The sequence below is a fragment of the Polistes dominula genome, unplaced genomic scaffold (assembly GCF_049000335.1).
Source record: "Polistes dominula isolate Pdom_NZ unplaced genomic scaffold, Pdom_raw_medaka contig_28, whole genome shotgun sequence".
Classification (NCBI taxonomy): Eukaryota; Metazoa; Arthropoda; class Insecta; order Hymenoptera; family Vespidae; genus Polistes; species Polistes dominula.
In genome coordinates this window covers 5,345,973-5,369,344 of record NW_028300879.1, presented here as the reverse complement: position 1 = coordinate 5,369,344, position 23,372 = coordinate 5,345,973, and the positions used below count along the sequence as shown (strand labels likewise).

Genomic DNA, 23,372 nt, shown 5'->3' with positions numbered 1-23,372 from the left:
AAATTAAAATTAGAAACAATTTTTAAATTACATTTATTTTAATTAAAACATTTCTATATATATATGTTATTATTATTATATTATTCTATAAATTCTATAATATGATTCTATATTTTATAATTCTATAATTCTATAAATTCTATAGTATGATTCTATATTTTATATTTCTATAATTCTATATTTTATTATATTTTATTATATATTATTTAATATATATTATTTTATATTTTATTACATTTATTCTATATTTTATTCTATATTATATAATTTTTCTCTCTATAATTCTATATTTTATAATATATAAATATAATATAATATATAAAATATATAATATTTATATATAACATTATAATAAATATACAATAATACATAAAACATTATAGTATATATATATTAATATGTATATATGTAATAGTTTTATAGAATTTATAGAATATAAATTTATTTTCTTTATATTTTAATTTTTTAAATTAAATATTAATTAAATTTAAAAAAATTAATTTATTTAATTTAATAAATTATTTATTTAATTTATAAAATTTATAAATTTATCTATTTTTTTTTTAGTTTACTTAAATATAAATTTATTATCAAGGAATATTAATATTATGTTTGTTATAATATTTAGACCTTTAATAATTTATATAATATTTAATAATAATATTATATTTATATTTTTATTTAATTTTATTTAATATATATATATATATATATATTTTTTTTTTTTTTGTTTTGCTTAAAATTCGTGTCCAATTAATTAAATTGTTTTTAATAATGAGTTTCAATAAAAAATTCCTGATATTTAAATATAATAATAAAACTAACGATCGGTTAATCTTACAATTAGAAAATAAGAGTGATTAAACGAGAGGTTAATAAGAAAAATGTTTAAATGGCACGTGTCTTGTGTTAGTTTAAAAAAAAAACAAAAAAAAAATACAAAAGTAAAAAGAAATAAATAATAAAAAGAAGAATTTAATGTTTCTTTTTATTATGCCATATTTTCTCCCTTCTCCCTTTTTATCCCCCTCAATCTCCCCCTCAATCCCCCCCTCAATCTCCCCTTCAATCTCTTTCTTGATTTCTTATGAGAGAGCCGGTCTGAGTCAACTGATGTGAATCAAAGACAAACGGTTGTATCCACCCATACAAACTTATTTATATTTATATATATAGAAAAACACACATAGATACATATACACATACACATAGAGAACTGTATAGAAACTGTGTTGTCAATCACAGATGAAAACCACGAGAACGGGAAGGAAGTTGTTCGTTGACAGTGGCACGTGCCTTCTTCTTCTTCTTCTTCTTCTTCTTTTTTTTTTTTCTTTTAAAGGAAACGAATGATCTGAGCAATAAATTCACTTTGGTATCGTAAACCTATGTCTTATTAACTTTTATCTCTATTTCTCTCATTTTATTTTTCCTATCTAACTTTAAACTTTATGAAAAAGTGAATGATGAAGTGGAGAATCAAAGTGGATGAGGTGGAGGAGGTGTAGGAGGAGAATTCGAATGACAGATGATGCTAATTTTCAATTCACAATCTGTTTGGGACTGTTTTTTAATTTATCCTTGATTTTTTGTCTTTCCTATTTTTTTTTCTTTTCTTTTTTTTTTTTTCATTGTTCTTCCTTCTTTTACAACCTGTCATTGTTTCTTTCGTTTTGTCTCGAATATATAAATATTTTTTTTTAAATTCACAGACGAGATAGATGAGACAATTTTATAAGATGTCAATGTTGGTTTAAACAAAATTTATGGTTCGTGAATGATGGAATTAATTTACAATCTGTTCATTAGAGATTTAAAATAAATTCAATTGAGAAACAGAGAAAAAATGAGTGAGAAAAAAAGAAATGTTTTTATTTTTTTTTTATTTTAAACAATTCTTTTTGTTTCTGTTTTTTGTTCTGTTTGTTTCTGCTTTTTCCTGCTACGAAAAATAAAACACACCATGTATAATAAATATGGATTGTCTTTTTTTTTTAATATTAATTATGTATAGAATCTTATTAAATTATAAATTCGTTTCTAATTCATCGAATCGATATTTTGACACTAATAAATTATTAAAGAATAATCATAAATCAATAATGTTTAATTAAATGTCTTTTCAATTATACTTCGAGAAAGAAAAATAATAAAACATTTGTTTTATGCGAGTATGAAGAGAGAGGGAGAGAGAGAGAGAGAGAGAGAGAGAGAGAGAGAGAGAGAGAGAGAGAAACATAATATGTATATACATATTATAATATTTTTTGTATTATGTAATTAATTTGTCCTTGACGCGTATACGTATTTCAAAAATTTGTCGAAGTTATGCTGACTATCTGGAATTCCATAAGTTCGATTTAAAAACACCCGAGTCGTCGTTTATACATTCGCACACGTATTATTCGTTCATTTTTTTTTTTTTATTAAAATAAATTTAAACAACAATATATATTAAGATTAAGAATTCAATTTCAAATATATAGTTAGAAAGATAGTACATAGGTATCTATATATATATATATATATATATATAATTATTATATAATATATTTTTTAAATAATTTTTATAATATATAATTTTAATATATAATATAATATATAATATAATATATAATACATATAAATAAAAATATATTATACCCTTATACAATTTTTATTATATTTAATTATTATATTAAAAATTATTATATTATTATATAAATTAATATAATATATAATATAATATAATATAATAATATATAAATAATAATAATATAAATTATTATATTATTATATTAAAATTATATTTTATTATATATTATATATAATGTTAATATATTAATATATAATTATATATTATTGCTATTATATATTAAATTATTATATTATTATGTTGTTATATATTATATATAATATATATGGGGTTATATAGCATGGTATTTCTCGATTTTGCACCGATATTTTGTATTATGAATCAATCTAAATTTTGCAAATGCGAAATGTAATCTACGAATCCATCGTTTACTTTCACGTATGTACTATGAAATTGTCTTTATTCGTATCATAATGCAATCACGTAGCCAACGTTACAAACCCAACAACACCCAAGTGTCTATTTGATAATCCGTACGTGCTGCCATTAGAATAGAACATAATTTTATTTACTTCCTTCCTTCTTTCCTTTCTTATATCTTTTTTTTTTTTTATACTGGCTACTACTATCTAGTTGTGTCGTTCAATCTTTACCTTACTTTCAATCCTTCACTTTACTATATCTTTCTTTCTCTTGTCCATGTATTAGAACGTATAAATATATTGTGTTTGTGTGTGTGAGTCTTCTTCGATGTTAAACCGAGGAGAAAAGATAAATGATGCGAACGCACTCTTAGAACTCATTTGCATTCGAGAGAAGAAGGAAAGGAACACATAGAAATGATTTATTTCCTATCGAAAGTATGGAGACACATACACACTTATTTATTTATTTATTTACATGTATATGCACTTACATTCATACGCATAAACTCATTTTCATATTTACACATATTCATGTATACATATAATTATTATATATATACGTATTCATTTCTACACATATTTATATATATATATATATATACATAGGTGTGTGTGTGTATAGGTTTATGCATACCTGTAGATAGAATTTCTACTTATATTACATATCTAAACGCGTCCGGTTCTTCTTCTATTTCTTAAATGCATATAAAATGTTCCTGATCCTATTTATAACGTTTAACGTTGTGGTTATTTGATCGTACTAAAAAAAAAAAAATAGAAAAGAAACGTTCAGGTAAAGTTTTGTAATATTCGATTGATTTATCATACTTGATTTCTTTATATATATATCTTTTATTTAACATAACTTTTTCTTTTGAAGTATTTTATTTTTCCTAGGGTTTATTCGTAAAAGGGATAAATCATTTTAATTTGGTAATAATTTAGAATTGTTATAAATAATATTTAATAGAATATTATTGTTATTATTATTATTATTATTATTATTATTATTATTTATTTTTTATTGAGTAACAAGTTTGTAAGTGTATATTGTAAAAAAAAACGTAGGAAAAAATATACAAAAATAAATTTAAAAAAAAAAAATAACACCTACACCATAGTGAAAAATATACAAAAATAAATTTAAAAAAAGATAACACCTACACCATAGGAAAAAATGTACAAAATTTAGTTAAAAAAAAAAATAACATTAACATTGTAGAAAAAATATACCAAAATAGGTTTATAAAAAAATATAATACTACCACCATAAAAATATACAAAAAAAAAATACATATATATATATTAGGCGCAGGCAAAAATATACAAAAATAAGTTTAATAAAATATAACACTAACACACTGTAATAAAAAATATACAAAAATTAGTTTAAAAAAAAAAAAAACAATATTTTTTAAACGTAGATTAATAATTTTTGTTCAACCAATTAAGAAGATTAATCAACCTTACGAAAGATCGCGTCAATCAAATTCTTTCATTTTTTTTCTTCTTCTATTTTTTGGCGTTTTTGATTTTGGTATCCGATAATCTCATCATTAAAAGTCGATCAACAAAATTCTTTTGATATTTTCTGTTACCTTTTTCTTTTCTACCTGACCTGACGCGAAATCGAAACCCATAATTTGGTACGCAGGTAAAAAAAAAAAAAAAAAAAAAATGAAAAATGTGAAAAAGATTCATCGGACATAGAAAATAAGAGGAAGAAGAAAAAGAAAAAGAAAAAAAAGAAAAAGAAAGGATGTCGACCGGTAGCGATGGTTTAATTAAATCGAACGACTATCCTGATCGATCTTTACGAAGTATACTATACTAATCAATCGTTGGTAAATTGAATACTGTGAGATTGTTTCTCAATCGTTTTTTTTAATAAAATTATTATAATGATCCACAAATGAATATTTATTTCTTTTTTATCATTTTTCTTTTTTTTTATACATTTTCTTACTTTCTTATAATAATTTATAAAACATATTAAAATATAATATAATATATATATGGGGTTATAGCATCATGGTATTTCCTCGAACATTTATTGTAATAAAATACATTACTGATATAAAACTTCAAATATCTCGTAAACTATTGACATTTCGATGACCTTCACTTAATACTTTTTTACGCAGAATAAAAAAAGGAATCGAATGGTATAAAAAAAAAATCTAGACTTTCATTTAAAAAATAAGTGCAACTGCATCTAGTGGGTGCATCGATGCATTTTCAAAAAAAGTAAGGTCATAGAAAGGTGACATATGTTGTATCATATAACTTTTTCCTTTATCATTTTTTTCTATTGTTACTTAAAAAGAACTTATTACCTGTCTCAGTTACAAGATTCACCCTGTTTAATAATATGGTATATATATATATATATACATTTCTCTCTCTCTCTCTCTCTCTCTCTCTCTTTTTCTGTCTTTTTCTCTCTTTTTCTCATTCTCGACATTTAACGGTTCTAATAACGAGGAGCATAATTAATTTGTGCAGTACGACATCGATTATCCGAGCACCGATTAAACGCACGATCCATTATCCTATTTATCTCTCTCTCTCTCTTTCTTTCTTTCTTTCTCTCTTTCTCTTTACATTACTATCTTTCTTTAGTCGGGCAAAAAGGAAACACATTTTACAATGAATGTGTCGTTCTCTATATTCCATGCTTCCATGCTTCTTCCATGCTTCGTAAATCACTTTGCTCGACTGCTTGGAAAATTCAGAGGACGTGAATACACTCTCTCTCTCTCTCTCTCTCTCTTTCTTCATACATTTGTTAACACACAGACAGACGTTTACGTATATTTAAACGAAGGTATATAGAAATACTTGCGTGAGTATGTAGAATGAGGATTTATATACATACGTTTAATAATTTTTTTTTTTTTATATAGACACATATGTATGTATATAAGTGAAATAAAATGAGATATAATACTTATACTTACAAACAGATACACATATACAGATAGACATATGTATATATATGTTAATGTTTTTATCGTGGATGGTTATATGCATATAAGTGTAATCGAGAAGCGCGTGTTGAACATAAACGAGACGAGAGAGAGAGAGAGAGAGAGAGAGAGAGAGAGAGAGAGAGAGAGAGAGAGAGGATTGTGTCGTCGAAGCGTAAACTCGTTACAGAATGCAACCGTGTTTGAGAGATTAAATCGTACGGACTGATAATAATTACAACCGGCAAATATTTCATCTTCATTAGCGATTAATTTATAAGTTACGGCCCTGAGATGTATCCCAAAAAAAAGAAAGAGAGAAGAGAAGAGAAGAGAAGAGAAGAGGAGAGGAGAGGAGAGGAGAGAAGAGAAGAGAGGGTTACCGAGAGATTTCGATAAATTTTTTTTTTTGATTCTTTTTTTATTATTTCTCGTAGTAACAAGAATTTATAACGTATATAACATTTCAAATAATTATTATAGACTTTGTTCTTTTTTTTTTTTTAAATGAAATAAAGAAAAATTAAGAGAGTAAAGAAAATAAATCAAAATTAGTTAAGATTTAGAGCGTGTTATCTATGTCTAGGTTTTCCTAAGAAACCAAAATTGATTTCTACAAGTTATGAAATAAGTACTTGACCGTATTAAAATCAACTCGAAGGGTATATACTAGAATTTAAATTCTAATAGAAACACACACACATATATATATATATATAATTATTATATTTAATTATATTATATATAATTTAATTATTATATATATTATATTAATTATATATTATTAATATATTATAATATTATTTATTATTATATTATTATATATAATCTATTATATATATGTAATGCACAAACATTTGCCTTGGTAGTAAATAAATTTGTCCTTGAAACGAATTGTCATCGATTCATAGTTAAAACATATGCGTCCAGGTGTTGTGTTCATTTCAATTGAACGAACAAAATATTATACAGTTGGTGTTCACATCATTTTAGTCTACTTGCTGGCACACTTCCCCAATTCACGGTATTGTGTTCACTTTGTGTGTGGGTGTGTGTGTTAACCGTTCGAAATAAATCTTTTCAAAGGGCTGTAAGAAAAAAAAAGAACGGTTTGCTTGACTGTTTCTGTTTCTGTCTGTTTTTTTTTTAGTTCTTCTTATTGCACGTAGTATTACAGGTCCCCTACTCAAGTCCCAAAAGCCCCGGACCCAGGCTCAGACTCCAGGACCAAGCCCATATCCCGTTCGTTTTGCAATAATTGCCAGCTGGGTTCATTTTTTTTTTCGTGGGAGGTTTTCGACGATATGCACTTTCTTTTAAGCAACCTAACCGATATATATATATATATGTGTGTGTGTGTCTACCTAATTGATAATTAAATACACGGTTAAATCTTTAAGTGAATTTAACGACGCCATTTCTGACTTACGTTAATAATCGATAAATCATATTTGCAATGTATAAGAGTACTTTTCAAACTTCGTATTATTATTCTGCGTTTCTTTAATTCTTGTTTTTTTTTTTTTTTTTTTTTTTTTTTTTTTTTTTTTTATTATTATTAGTATTTTTTGTCTGTCTTTTATTTTCATTCTCTTTTAATTTTTATCTCTCATTCTTATTCAATTTTTTGACCGAACGAACGAATATCGGACGCCCGGAAGTCATGTACGGTACGGTACGGTACGGTACGGTGTGTTATTAAAATACTTTGATCGTATTGGTAGTTTGAATTTTTTGTTTTGTTTTATTATTCTTACCTTTCTTATATTCCGTTATTCGTATGATAATTATTATTAATGATTCGAAGATTATATGGGACACCATATACACGTATTAATTATTCTTTTTTCTCTTTTGTTTGTAATAAATATAAAATTCTTTTAATAATAAATATTAATTAATTAATAATTAATTAATTATTATTAATTATAATTAATAATAAAATATTTTTTGTTTTAATATTAAATTTTAATAATAATATAAACTTAATATTTAATGTATGTTTAATCTAATATTCAAATAATAATAATTAATTTTATAAAAAAATATTTTTATTATTAAATATATTTAATAACAATAATATAATAAACATTTTAATAAAAATTATCTTTTCATTATTTTCTTCATCTTTGTATTAAGAAAATGTTATAATTAAATATTCGTTAGATGATTCTTAATTTTATACAAAAGGATAGTAAAAATAAAAAAGAAATAGGAAAATAAAATTTCAATATTTGTCAAGAACTTTTACATTTGTTTCAATAAGTGTATATATACTATATATTTAAATACGTAATTATGGGTATATATGTAGTTTTAAATCTTTATCGATATCCGATATCGTTACAAGTAGTTGTAAATTAACGACGTCGTTACTCTTAATGTTAATAATGTAACAAGGACCGAAGGCGAGGACAACTAAGAAATTATGACTGTTCTCGTGACCGACTCTTGACAACCTGCTTACTATATTACATATCACAGGAAAATATATATATATATATATGTGTTTGTATGTAAGATTGATCGATTTAACTCAACATTATTATGTATTATTATTGATTTTCTATCTATCATAAATTCCAATTGTCTATAAAAAGAATAAAATAGAATGGAATTGAAATGAAACATTTATTAAACTTTATTTTATGATTAGAATTTTCTTTTCTAATAAATTTCATTTCATTTTATTTTATTTTATTTTATTTCATCTGATTTTATTTTTTATTTTAGTTTATTTCATTTCAATTCATTTTTTTTTTTAAATTTTATTTTATGTTATTTTATTTTATTTCTTTTTACTGTTTATTTTATTTTATTTTTTACGTTATGTTATTTTATTTCATTTCATTTTATTGTTTATTTTATTTTATTTTTTACGTTATGTTATTTTATTTCATTTCATTTTATTGTTTATTTTATTTTATTTTATTTCATTTCATTTTATTTTTTTATTTTATTTTATTTTATTTCATTTCATTTTATTGTTTATTTCATTTCATTTTATTTTTTTATTTTATTTTATTTCATTTCATTTTATTTTTTATTTTATTTTATTTCATTTCATTTTATTGTTTATTTCATTTCATTTTATTTTTTTATTTTATTTTATTTCATTTCATTTTATTTTTTATTTTATTTTATTTTATTTTATTTCATTTTATTTTTTATTTTATTTTATTTGAAGTAAAATAAGGTAATGTAAAAATTGTGAAAAATATAAATTATAAAGTTATGTTAGAAAAAATTGTTATATGTCTAAGTTTCTTTTATTTTTACTTTTTTTTTCTAATATATAATTAGAAAATTATTTATCATCGTGCTGATTCATAGTGAAAAATAATATCTATAAAATGTTGTATGTATTTTAATAATATTGGCATTGAAATACCATTCCCTCTTATCTTAATTCCCGAACTGGAATCGAAAACGTTCGCAAGTGAGTAAATAAATGCTCCGTAAAAAAGAGGTTTCTTTTTTTCTTTTACTTTCTTTTTTTTTTCTCAAATATGAAATTAGATTGAAATTAAAATGTGTGAGAGTGCGCGAGTTTTGATTATAGTCTTTCATTTCTTTTTTTTTCTCAATCTAAAAATAAAGATTACCGCATATCAAACGTGATTAATAAATCGATAGGTATTTTCGAAAAGAATTCGTAGATTGTTTATTTTTCTGTGTGTGTGTGTGAGTGTGTGTGTTAAGTTTTATATTAAAATAAAACTATGAACCAGATTGAAATTTTAATTTTGAAACACAAAAAAAAAAAGAAAAATAGAAACTAAATATTAAATTAACAATAATATTTGGACAAATTGTTTAAATAGACGTCATCGATCGAAATTTTGTAACATTATTATTATTATTATTATTATTATTTTTCTTTCTTATAACAATCGGTACGTAATTAAAAAAAAAAAAAAAAGAAGAAATCTCGTAATAAATATTATCCTAATGATAACTTTTTATATTAATGTTATTATTTGATGGTATTTTTTAATATGGGACAAAATTTCTTTCTTCTTTTTTTTTTTTTTTTGCGAGTCACCAAAATTTTCATCAACAGATTTTGATATTATTATTTTATTTTCTTATTTCATTTTTAACAATCGAGCTTAATTAAAGGTACTCGTTAAAAAGATATTATATCGTTATAATAACTATCCTTATGATGATGAAGATTATTATTATTATTATTATTTAAAAAAATCAACGATATGACAAAAGATGTTTGCCATCAGTTTGATATTATTTTTATTCTTTGTTATTTCCTTTTTTTTGTGTGGAAAGGAACAATCGAACATAATTGAACTAAATTGTTATGAATATTATTGTAAAGATATTAATAAAAATTTAAAAATAATTACTACGTAGAATCAAAATAATCAACTAAAGTTAAAATCATATTTTGACGAGAAATTATTTGGTTGACACCAGTCAAAAAAAAAGGAAAAAAAAAACCAGAAAAAAAATAAAAAGAAAAAAACTTTCCTCGTATTTTTCTGTTCGATGAATTTTTTTTTTTTTTTTTTAGAGATCACATAATATAATAACAATAATAATAATAATAATTATTATTATATATATTCTTTATAATTATTATATAATTATATTATTATTATTATTATTATTATTATTATTATTATTTTATTTTTATTATTTTATATATTCATTATTATTATTATTATTTTATATATATTAATTATTACTATTATATAATTATATTTTTATTATTCTATATATTTATTATTATTATTATATAACTATTATTATTATTATATAACTATTATTATTATTATATAACTATTATTATTATTATTATTATTATTATTATTATTATTATTATTATTATTATTATTATTATTATTTTTTTTATTATTTTATATATTCATTATTATTATTATTATCTAATTATATTATTATTAAATAATTATATTATTATTATTATTATAATTATTAATACGTGGGATAGGTGAAATGAATTTTTTTTTTAGTATGTCCTTTGTGTAAAATATAAATCTTGTGTGAAGGAAGTTAAGTATTTTGTAAGTACTTTTGTAAGAAGATGGAAACGTTGACACGAACGACGTTGCAAGGAGGATGTTAAAATTGCCTCGTTCAAGAACGCAGACAAGAGGGTCGCTAATCGTTTCAGCCAGGCAAACCCCGACGTCTGTAAATAGTTGCACGGTTATGCTAGCTGTCGGCTAATAGGTCGGGCAACGTACCAGCAGTTTGCCATACGCCAGATTTCTAATTACCACATTAATTCTAAACGAATCCAAAACCCGGTTCTTCTTACTCCAATGAACGATGTTCATTCATTTCATTCTCGGTTCATTTCTAAAATAAAAAAAAAAAAACCTTTTCCACGAAATTTACGCTCATTTCTTTCCCTGTTTTTTTTATATTTATTTCTTAACTTTCTTTCAAATAACAAAAAATATATATATATTTCGTTTTTACCTTGAAATGTTCTTTTTTTTTCTACGATATTATTATTTTTTTATTATTATTATTATTTTTTTATTATTATTATTATTAATATTGTTTTTTTTTTTATTTCAACATTTTTTATTTCTGCTAAATAACAAACGAATAAATAATATATTTTTTTTTACTTTTTTTTTTTGAATTGATCGATGCAAATTATTATTATTTCAAATATTGAATGTAATTTTATTTTTTCTTCATAGAAATTGTTTTAATGTTTTGTTGCATTTATTTACTTTTTTTGTTTGTTTATTATTTGGGAATAATAAGAATTGATATTTAGTATTTTTTTTTTTTTTTATATAGGGGATTACAATATTGTTAATTATATATTAATGTATTATAAATTTGGAATGAAACTCATCTAAACAGGTTGAAAGATTATTATTCTTCTTGAGTTGAACGAAACGAAGGCATTGCACCTTTCCAAGTATCGTGTTACACTCCACTTTCATTCGTTCAGCTTCATCAGATACACTCTCTGTGCATCGAAAGTTTTTAAAACGAGTGAACTACTAACACCTGTTGCGTATTATACAAATTAATAATAATGTCAATTAGTAAAGAAAATAATAGAAAAAAAAGAAACAAAAATAATTCAAAATTTAATCAATTAACACACATACACACATGCACAAACAAACAAAATAATTCAATCAATATTTTAACCAATACAAATTTATATTCAATAAATCTATGATCTATAAATCATCATCATCATCATCTTACTAGCACAATCAACAACAACAACAATAATAATAATAATTAAATAAATGAAATATTAAAATAGAACAACAAAATGAAACCGAAAAACAAAAATAAAAAAGAGATAAGAGATTGAATAAAAATAAAAAAAAAAAATAAAAACCAAACACTATGATCCATGACCATGATGGGATAAGTTGATTTAATCGTAAGCATTGAAGATAGACGTTAGAATTGCGTTTAATCGTTTATAAATATTTATCGATTCGATTGTATTCGTGAGACAATTGGATGCAATGCCGGAATCGTATCAACGCCATGGTGTGTGCTGCGTGAGTGCATTGCGTGAATGCATTGCGTGCATCGCGTGACAAGAAGTCTCCGCATTCTATCGAATGAGGTATTCGATATACGCGGAGACGCCGTAATAACGATCAATCTTATTGGAGGATTCCAAATGTCTCTGTCTGTGTATTTGTGTATTTATGTGTGTGTGTGTGTGTGTGTTATTTTTACTATAATATTCTATTTTTCTTTCTCTCTCTCTCTCTCTCTCCCTCTCTAAAATAATTTCTCTCTTTTTCTGTTTCTTTTTTATTTCTTTATTTATTTGTTTCTTTCTGTCAAGATGCATCACGTAACACACAAACGAGAAATTGCAATTAACTATCTTCCTTTTGGAATCATTAATGTATAATCAAAATGCATAATCAATAAATTCTTAATTAAATCATCAATGTATATATGTATGTATGTATGTTTAATATATAAAAAAAAATGATTGATAATGTTAGAAAATATGTAAATGATTTCATCTATCGTATCTTGGTATATTAAAAATCAATAATGTAAAATAAATATAATATAAATCATAATCACAATTGAAATTACTTGATTGATGAGATGATTGATAGATGAAAAAATGATTCAATTCATTGAACATGTTCGGTGTCATATGTACCACCAGTGGTAAACGTTAAACTTGTTCTTCAAGCCACGTGTACCACCGGTGGTACACTTACCATTTTATGCAATGAAAATACCTATATGTTTATAACAAATTGAATTTTGTAAAAGAATATTTCTATTAAAATATTGATGCATTGTACAAAATGCAGTATAGAACAAAGCACATAAGTATGTTTAATTATTATATTTATCTTAATATATATATATATAAATTACGTGTCACTTTGTTTATCCGCAATGGACTCCTAAACTACTGAACCGATTTTAATCAAATTTTGCCCACTGTGTGTAGTTTCATTCAACTTGAAAGATAGGATAGTTTATATCTCAATTTATAATCGCAATATTATTTTATTGCGAATTATTTGTTTATTAACAAAGAGTCATGATTATCTCTGTTAGTTCGATAAGATTCTAACAGATGACGGTATAAGGTAATTCGTTGACTTAAAGAAGACGTGTGTATCGGACTGATTGTGAGCCACAGTAACGTGTGGCGGGGCACCCTTAGTAATAATTAATAAATACATGTAATGGTTGATTTTATTCAAACAAAATTAAATGGCCTGAATGACAAGTCAGGTAAAATGGGCTTAGCATAGAACGTGTTAGTATAATTAATATATTTCTACAAAAAGCAGATCACTAATCTGTTTAACGAAAAGGTAAAAGGCTTGTTTGAGGGTTGAAGGAGGGAGGGTGGTGTGAGAAAAGGAAACCCATTAAAACACGAAGAAAGAAAAGAAATCGGACAGTTCTCAAAATAAATGTTATATGCAACTTCGTCGTTGGTTGTATTTGTCGTTGTCATTGTCGTCGTCGTCGATGTCGTCGTCTTACTGTGTTCATTCCAAATCGATTGAATAAGTGTGGGCGGAGTGAAGTACCTTGCGAGAAACTCCATGCGTGTGTACGCGTACGTACGCTTTAACGCCTACACAATCCCATGGGATAAGCTACGATCACCGTGAAAGCGAGTTATGTTTCTTCTTGTTTCTATAGTTATATACATATATACATAGTTTTACATATATATTTATATATAAGGATAACGATTGGTCCACTTATTTACTGCACTGGTTTTACCCCGAATTATTTATATATTTTTTTAATAATTTTTTTTTTTACAGTAGATTATAGAAAATATATGATTTCTTTTTATTGATTTTTTACCATTAGGGTTATAGAAAATATCATGGTTTTTTTTTTTTTTAGTAATTTTTAACTATTAGTTTATTAGAAAATATATGATTTTGTTTTGTACTAATTTTTTATCTTTATTTATCTACTTTATTTTATAGTAATTATCTACTTTAATTTATATATAGAAAATTTATTCTAATTTAATTTACTAAAATATTATTTATTATATTTATTTTTATTTAGATTAATTTTATTTATATATATATATATATATATAATTACCTATTTTAATTTATTAAAATTTATTTATTATATTTATTTTTATTTAGATTTATATATATATATATATTATTATATTAAATATATTACTATATATTTTATCATATATATGACAAAATTATTTTTGTGATAATGATTATTATTATAATAATAATAATAATAATAATAATAATAATAATAATAATAATAATAATAATAAATAATATATCCCTAGATAATATTGAGTAGGATGACGACGATGATAGGCGTGTTGAACGTTAAACGAAAGGAGTCATGTCACGTTTTATAATAGTAGTAGTACTAGTAGTAGTATTAGTAGTAGTATTACATACATCTTTTTCTATGGTGAAGGGTGAGGAAGGGTGGTGGGTTTGAAGGGAGCATATATGAGACTTATGTAAACGCTTGTAAATTCTGCGTAACTATTCGAGCGCGCGGGCGTTACGTTACATACAACGTAGATCTGCATAGACGCCTAGGGTGCTGAAGTATCCCATTGGATATTAGCTTACATCTTCTTTAAACACACATCTTCTTCTTCTTCCTCGTCTATGACAACATAGATAGATAGATAGATAGATAGAATGAGAGAGAGAGAAAGAAAGATGATAGTTTTCTTCCTTTTGATTTGTCATTCATCGATTTATGAACACGAACTTCGTTAACACTACAATATGATCAATGATTTATTCGTTCATTTTATTCATTTATTTATTTATATGTTTATTTATTAGTTTTCTTTTGGAAATAAATCGTAAAATATATCGTAAAGTATAATACATGGAATGCATAGAGATTTGATGCGAGTTTATAAAGTAGGTTATGTTAACCGAGTTGTTTTTCTTACCCCTATTCCACCCACCAATCATTTCTAAAATTTCTTCTTTGTATTCTTCTGCTTTTTGTTTGTTTGTTTGTTTTTTTTTTTTTTGGTTAGAATATTTCATAAAATATGTATATATCTATCTAAATAGTTATTGATTATTTTTTAATTATTTTATCTATTATAGTTTGTATATAAAAAAAATCATATACAATAATAAAATAAGAAATATTAATATTTCTTTGCTAATTATATAATTCTTTATTTATAGTTTCTTATTTTATAGTTTTTATATTTATAGTTTCTTTTTTTATAGTTTATATTAGTTATTTATATAGTTTATATTATATTATATATTTATAGTTTCTTTTTTTTATCTTCATAATATTACGTTGGAATATTTTTTTATTTCTATACAATGATTAATATTTTCTTTATTTTCTTTTTTAATGAAACTTCAACTAAACGTTGTAATTGATTGTATCGATAGTAGAAATAATTATTTATCTTACGTGAATTTAATCGAATAATAAATCACTCTATAATATTTTCTTTTTTATAACAAGAAGTATATATATAATATATAATAAAATGGAGATATATTCTTTAACAAGTTTTCGTGAAGATTCCATGAAAGTCGAGTAGCCCGTTATCCCTACGGGAAACCACTGTTACTTTGGTATACTAACAACTGACAATGAATTACAGTGTTATTACTTGTAGTTTTACAAGGATACGCTTCCTACTGGGTTCACCACCCTTTTTTTTTTTTTTTTTTTTTTTTAAAGAAAGAAAGAGAAAGAGATAGAGAAGGGCAGTAACAGTAACTTATGGTCGTTGTAACGAGCATTTGCAGTCTCGCCATTTGTGTTGTACCAAACGAGCCAAAGGGTTGCAATAAAAATAAAACTAGTAGAAAGGGGGATGAAAGGGGAAAGGAAGAAGAAGGGGAAACTTCAGTGAAACGAGCTGATAAATTCAATTACAATATTTCTTCAAATACTTTTTCTATTTGTTAAATCATTCCTAACCTATAACTTTGAATTTTATCATCTATCATATACCAAAGTATTATTATTGTAATAAAATGAAAATATTTCAATTAAGTAGAAAAAAAGACGCACAAAAAAAGATTAATAAATAAATATTTAACTATATATCTTATTTGCAAAAAAAAAAACACAATTGTAACTTAAATTTACAAATATTAAATAATTCTTCTATCTTTCAAAACTTTATCATTTTTTAATTAAATATTATTATTATTAATTTGTAATGTAAGAAATCTATGTTTAAATTGTTTCTTAATTATTATAATATATCTAATTATTAAAAAAAACAAGAATATAACATATTTATTCATTGAAACATCTCGAGATTTCAATGATACTTGTATTGCAGCACGTGTCTCAAATACAACATCACATATTCATACACAAAGACACACAAACACATATACATAATATAAAAAATGGTCATAATGCTTCTTTCTCTGGTTTCTCTGTCGAGAAACTCTATCCTGGTGCCCCAACCCCCTTACCCTTTTCCTCCTTTCTCCATAAGTATCAAGCAATAGACCATAGGATGCATTTTCGGTTTTTACATCGTTAAGAACTGGTAATAAGCGCGACACACAAGGCCCCCGTCAATAAGAAAACTTTAAATGACTCATCATAAAATGATGTCATGAGGGGAAAGGGGGGAAAGGGGGAAAGGGGGAAGGGGTGAGGGGGAGTCCTTCAACTAGACATTTATTGCAACGAAACCGTACCCACCTTTCTTCTAACGGCAATAAAATCAAATTTTCTAAAAGTCATCATACTTGTGCGCCCACCTAGTATCACCTCTTATCCTTCTTTTCCATCTAACCCATCCGCCCAGTCCCCTCCCCCCACCTTCGTCCCCCTTTACTTCTGTTGGATCCTGTAACCCCGTTGTCCCTCTCTTCAATCATTTCACGTATCTCATCTTTAATTTGTTGTTTTTTTTTCCTTTTCTTATTTCTTTATCATCTTCATCGTCTTAATTACATCTTCGTTTGGTTGATCTAATCCTATGTATAGGAAAAAAAAAATAATAATAACTTTATAGAAATAGACAGAGAGAGAGAGAGAGAGAGAGAGAGAGAGAGAGAGAGAGAGAAAGTAAGTGTTTATGATAGAAAGAGAAAAAGAGAGAGAAATAGAAATAGAAATGTAAGGAGAGAAAGAGATAGAAAGATTGAACAATAAATAGAGAAAGGTATAAAATTGATAGAATGAGAACAGATATTCAGTAAAAATAGATAAAAACAGAAAGAGAGAGAGAGAGAGAGAGAGAAGCAGATATAAAAGAAAGAGAGAGAAAGATTAAACAATAAATAGAGAAAGGTATAAAATTGATAGAATGAGAAAAGATATTTAATAAAAGTAGATAAATGAAATAGAAAGAAATAGATATAATTAATTGTAAAGATTAAATTAATTAGAAAGAGAGTTAAAAAGAGAGAAAAATAGAAATAGAAATAGAAATATAAAGAGAGAGAGAGAGAGAGAGAGAGAGAAGAATTTGAAAAATAGAGAACAAAAAATAGAGAAAGGAATACAATTGATAGAATGAAAGAAAAAAATCTAGAATAAAAATAGTTAATAAAAATAAGAAAGAAATAGAAAGAGAAAGATTGAAGGATAAATAAAGAAAGGTATATAAAATTGATAGAATGAAAAAGAATATTCAATAATAATAGATAAAAAAATGAAATAGAAAGAAATAAATATAATGAATTATAACTATTAAAGGAATTAAAAAAAGAGTTAAAGAGAGGGAGAAATAGAAATATAAAGAGAGAGAGAGAAAGAGAAAGATCGAACAAAAAATAGAGAAAGGAATACAATTGATAGAAAGAACACAAAAATTTAGAATAAAAATAGTTAATAAAAATAAGAAAGAAATAGTAAGAGAAAGATTGAGGAATAAATAGAGAAAGGTATAAAATTGATAGAATGAAAAATAATATTCGGTAAAAATAAATAAATGCAATAGAAAGAAATAGAGTTAGAAAGGGAGTTAAAAAGAGAGAGATAGATAGAAATAGAAATAGAAATATAAAGAGAGAGAGAGTATTTGAAAGATAGAGAACAAAAAATAGAGATAGGAATAAAATTGATAGAAAGAGAAAGATTGAAGAATGAATAGAGAAAAAGGAATTAAAAAATTGATAGAAAAAGAAAAAGTGTGTTAATCAATAAAAGTACATAAAAAAAATAGAAAGAGAGAGACAGAGAGAGAGAGAGAGAGAGGGAGAAAGTTGAAGAATGGGAAGATGAAAGGGAGAGGAAGAAGAAATGAGGGGAGAAAAGGATAGATGAAGAAAATTATGTAGTCATTGAACGAAGAAATTAGACAAAGAGAAGAAGAAACATAGAAGAAGACCATAATAATTAAGGCTCTTGTAAGGTCGCTGTTAAGCGTCCATGTTCTTCCTGGTTAGAAGGCGGTAATTTCTAGCTAGTAGGGTGACGTACCGTTTTTCTGATGAGTTTCATTGTTAGTGTAAGTAGAAAAGCACAGATTGTCAGAAGTATGAAGGGAAAGGGAAGATGAGAAATAGAAAACACAGGTAAGAAAGTAACGAATCATTTATATAGGTTATCGAATAGATTAATGAACCAAATATTTTGAAAAAGAAAAAGAAAATTTCATGTTAATGCAGATAATTAATCTTCCCCTAAAATATGCTTTAAATTGTACGTTATTTATTCATTAATAAAAGAAAATTATTTTTCTCAAAGAAAATTATTCATTCTCTATCCAACTGAATTAAAATTTCATTATATATTAAAATATTATTATATATTATTAAATTTTATTATATTACATATATTTATATATATTATATACAATATTATTAAAATAATATTTAATATATATATTTTTTTTAAATATTAAATATTGTAATATATATTAAATATATTAAAATATTAATATATTTTAAAATATACATATATACATATATTTATTTTAAACATTTGACCACCAATTGTAAAAATAGATAATACACGAAAAGTATCTATAAAAGATACTTTAATTAAATATTATATAATTAAAATTAAATTTTATTTAATTAAATAAAATTATAAAATTATACAGCATGTAAATTATACAAAAACGAAATAATATTATCCTTCTTATCCATTAAAATGAATATTAATTAAAATACGAATTACTATTGAAAAATTGAACCTATATCAAAATTTGCCACACGTTCTTAAAGATAATATATTAGATTTTGAAGTTCGAAAGTTTGAGGGGGAGTTGGGTGGTTGGGAGGGGGGGGTGGAGGAGTGTGAGGAAAGAATTGAAACGAAGAGAAAGAAAACGTGAGATGAGTTCGATCGAAGGAGTCGATTGAATCGTCACGATAAATGGATGAAGGATAGTAAGAAAGAGAGAAAAAGATAGATAGAGAGAATGAGAGAGAAAGAGAGAGAAAGAGAGAGAAAGAGAGAAAGAGAGAAAGAAAGAGAGAGAGAAAGAAGATATGTATCCTCGAGACTCTAAAAGAGTAATACGCAAACTTCTCTCGCGAAGCTTTTATTTACGAGCACGTTACACGCAATGTTAATTCGACAGATTTGACTGTAAATAATGACTGTAAATATTACACGCCCACTTGTCACGAAATATATTTATAACCTGCTATAAAATTCAGTCTTGGTTTTCATGAGAGAGAAAGAGAGAGAGAGAGAGAAAGGGAGAGAAGAGAGGGTCTTTAAATTTTACGGACAGACAGGATAAAAAGGAAATGCGAGATAGATTATCGATCATTAATTTTATCAGATACTATTAAAGTATCAATTACTTTCATCTTCTCAAAATTATAAATTTAAAACGTTAAATAATAATAATAATAATAATAATAATAATAATATAATAATAATAATAAAAAGAAACAATTAAAGACAAGAAGGTTGAGTAGGTTTTCGTTTAATAATCTTCTTTTGATTATCTTTAATCGTAAAAGAAATTTAGGTGGTTTCATGTTTTAAGATAGGTGAGATTTTTTATGTTAAATGAATTAATTTAATTTTTTTCTTTTTAAGCAACGTTATAATTATTATTAAAATTAAGATTAATATATCTATCTTTCTTCTTATTTATTTTATTTTATTTTTTTTTTTAAAGTCACGTCATACAAAAGAAAAAGCAACATTAATTTAATTTCCAATTAAAATATATTTTATATTATATATTTTTATTATTATTATTTAATATTATATATTAATATTTATTTTTTAATCTTATTTATACTTTAATATTATATACTTTTTTATTTATTTATACATATATAAATATATTTTATTTATATTTTATATTTTATAATTTAATTTCCAATTAAAATATATATTTTCTATTATGTGTTTTTATTATTATTCATATTTAATATTATACATTAATATTTATTTTTTATTTTTATATTTATACTTTAATATTATATAATTTAATTTTCAATTAAAATATATTTTAATAATTTTCTTTTTAGCGTGAAAAATCAAACCCTTTTAAAAGAATACCATTTTCATGATAATGGATTCTAACATCAACACGATGATCATTTTTCGAAGATATAGAAATTATTATATACTATAAAGACACACATACATATACATATATAACGTTCTTATTGTCTATCGTTCGACCTCCTACGATCACGTGAAGTGTATCTGTTAAACGAGTCCTAAGGTTCAGGGCCAGGTTCAGCACGTTAGCAAGGCAAACCTATGAGACTGGATGCACGATTCGTCCTCTCCTTTACATACATGCATATATATATATTTATATGTATTAGATGTATATAAATACAAAGCAGCAGCAGCAACAGCATCAACAGAAGAAGAGAAGGAAGAGGAAGATGAAGAAGAAGATGAAAGAAAGAAAGAAAGAAAGAAAGATAAAGGAGAAAGAAAATGTCGATGATCACGATCCCGTCGATCCTGTTCCTTGGTAATAATTATCGGCTGGGCTGTCAGTGCCAGGTCAATGGGAAAGCATTGGAACGACCACGAGAATCGACAGCTTCCGTGGGTCGTTAAACTTGAAACCATCTCTCTTTCTCTCTCTCTTATTGGACTATTGCTGATGTTGATGCACCTACTCTGTTGCTACTTCTGATGTTGGGTTGCTATTGATCCTGCTGCTGCTACTTCTGCTTCTGCTGTTGATGCTGTTGATGTTGCTGTTACTTTAAATTCTTTGCTTTTAAAGCCACCATTTGTGTATGTGTGTTTGGTTAGGTTAGTGATACAAATTCAACGAATTGAACTAAAGATGGGAAAAGACTTCATGTTAGCTAGACTTTTCAATCATGATCGATGCATTAACAATTAGAACGATTTCTTTCCATTCTAACTCGATTCCACAAGATTACTCGAAAGTCTTTCAAGTTTTAAAAGTCATGAGGTTCCTGTCTAAGGTCTGAGAGGTCGTCGATTCACGATTTATATTCCGAAAGATCGAAAGTTTAAAATCCACCTTTCAGTTGACTCTAAGTGATCTTGTTTTCTCGTGATCACGGTCAATTCCCCCGGCTCCGTTTCTTTATTTTTGTTTCGAGACATTTAAAATAGAGATTCTAATCATTTGTCGATCATATTGTGTTTTATGATTATACTAGTATATTTCTTTTCCGAATGATTTTTATTATTTATATTTTATTATCTATATTTAATTATTTATAGTAAATAATAATTTATAATTAAATGTCTCGTTTATTTGTCATTGCAGTAATTAAAGAAATGACAAATCTCTAATCCATATAATAATAATATAATTATAGATAAAAGTAAAACAAAAATTAAATAATATTATTCATAATTTTATTTTAAATTATTATATTATTAATATTTATAACATAAATTATTATATTATATATATATAAATTAAAATATAAATTATTATATTTTATTATAAATTATTGTAATTAATATTAAATTAAAATTTAAATAATATTTATATATAAATTATTAAATATAATATAATAATTTATGTCATAAATATTTATAACATAAATTATTATATTATAAATATTTTATTATAAATATGGATAATTATTATATTATAAATATATATAAATTAAAATATAAATTATATTTTATTTTAAATTTTTTAATTTAATATAAATTAAAATAATTTTATAAATCAATTTATAAAATTTAATTAAATTTTTTAATAAAATATTATTAATGAAAAGTTTCATTTCTTATTTTTTTTTTTATTTTTGTGCATTAGACAAAATTCGTCAGAATTGAAATTAATTAGAGAAATAATACGTAAAGTATTTATGTAATTAAGATCATTTTATGCAATTTCCGATTGTATTGTGCAAATAAGAAATAAGTAAAGGAAAAATAAGTAAAAGGTATCGTATTGGTTACCAGTTTCCTTCGTGATCCATGAATTAGCAATTAAAACGGAACACACAGCAATGCGATCGGTTCCACGTGGCGGAAGTCTCTCTTTCTTTCTCTCTCTCTTTCTCTCTTTTTTTCTTTTTCTTTTTTTACCCAACGTTAATCTCTAAGCGCCAAGTCAAAGGCTACTAACTAGAGAAGGTTCTTTCCTTTTAAGCATTTACCCGATTTCGATTATCTTCTCGAATATCATCCACATTGTTAAGACGGTTACTACTTGTAAAACGCCGAAAGTTTCACCATAAGAAATAGAATTTTACCATAAGACAGATTTCACTCTTACGATGAGAATAATTTACAATCGTATTCAATGAAATTTCAATAGAATTTTTTTTATTCTATAAAATTTCTTCCATTAGATTGATTTCTCAAATATATAAATATAAATTATTATAAATTTATTTATCAATTATTTGTCATAAAAAATCATTCAATTGTTATCTAATAAATTATTATTATTATTATTAATTGTACAATTTAATGTCACATATAAATTATCAAGAAAAATTATTAATTAATTATAATTGTTGAAAATATTCCATACTA

At 24.2% G+C, this 23,372-nt stretch overlaps 1 protein-coding gene across 2 annotated transcripts in view; it reads left to right on the top strand.

Annotated features, from left to right (window-relative positions):
* Window positions 1–23,372, top strand: part of LOC107066945 (ras-related and estrogen-regulated growth inhibitor) — a 91,372-nt gene that overhangs the window by 54,390 nt on the left and 13,610 nt on the right. The window lies entirely within an intron of this gene.